Genomic DNA, 747 nt, shown 5'->3' on the forward strand with positions numbered 1-747 from the left:
TCTGATTACTTCCCATACATGTCAACACCAGGTTTGCAAAATCCTTGCAGGGGCAGATGGGAGGTCAGTTCCTACTGATGCAGGCCCTCAGAACGACATCTACCAAGAGCCCCTTTTCTTTCCCTCCTTTTCTTGAAAGGGATGTCAAATCAGCAGCATTGTTTTTGTGGGAGAGGAATTAATATATGTATGTGGAGAAGGAAAGAGTGGTAGAGGATAAATGGATCTTTGTAGTCCAGCAGTCAGGGATGACAACAGCGTTTGGGATATTTTGCAACAAAAGACAAAATGCTGTCAGCCCAAACAGGAAGTTAAGAGTTCACTGGATTTCTGTACTTGCAGTACTACTGTACGTCTTATTTTGCCTTACATACACTTTCATAACAGTGAGTACACATGACCGTCTACCTACTTGGAAGGCTATGCAAAACAGGCTCCAGCTGACGAGTAACTGCATCAACGACCTGTGGACATATCTAAAAGAAGATACACGTTAACACAACTATATTTATTGAAAATGTAGTAGCACTTAAAGAGAAGAATGCAGAAGCAGTAGCTACTTTCAGTGTGAACCACTTGTCAAAATGATGAGTAGATCCAGAAATATATGTAGAATGGTTTCTTTATCTTTGGACAAGGTAACAGGGTGAATCTCAAATGAAAGGTAAACAACCACATACCCAATTCCTACTTGGATTTAGAGACTCATAAGTCATGGCTGTACATGCTTTATATTCCTGCCTAACA

The 747-nt window shown here is 40.6% G+C and overlaps 1 protein-coding gene across 1 annotated transcript in view; it reads right to left on the reverse strand.

Annotated features, from left to right (window-relative positions):
- LOC108787970 (bactericidal permeability-increasing protein-like) overlaps nt 1–497 on the reverse strand; it is a 52,296-nt gene extending 51,799 nt beyond the window's left edge. Inside the window, exon 1 of the mRNA XM_018557668.1 lies at nt 413–497. The gene's annotated coding sequence lies outside the window, so the exon portion shown is untranslated. The remainder of the gene's footprint in view (nt 1–412) is intronic.
- Nucleotides 498–747: the final 250 nt, after the last annotated feature.

Source organism: Nanorana parkeri, unplaced genomic scaffold (genome assembly GCF_000935625.1).
Source record: "Nanorana parkeri isolate BGI_ZX_2015 unplaced genomic scaffold, ASM93562v1 scaffold295, whole genome shotgun sequence".
In the NCBI taxonomy this organism is placed as follows: Eukaryota; Metazoa; Chordata; class Amphibia; order Anura; family Dicroglossidae; genus Nanorana; species Nanorana parkeri.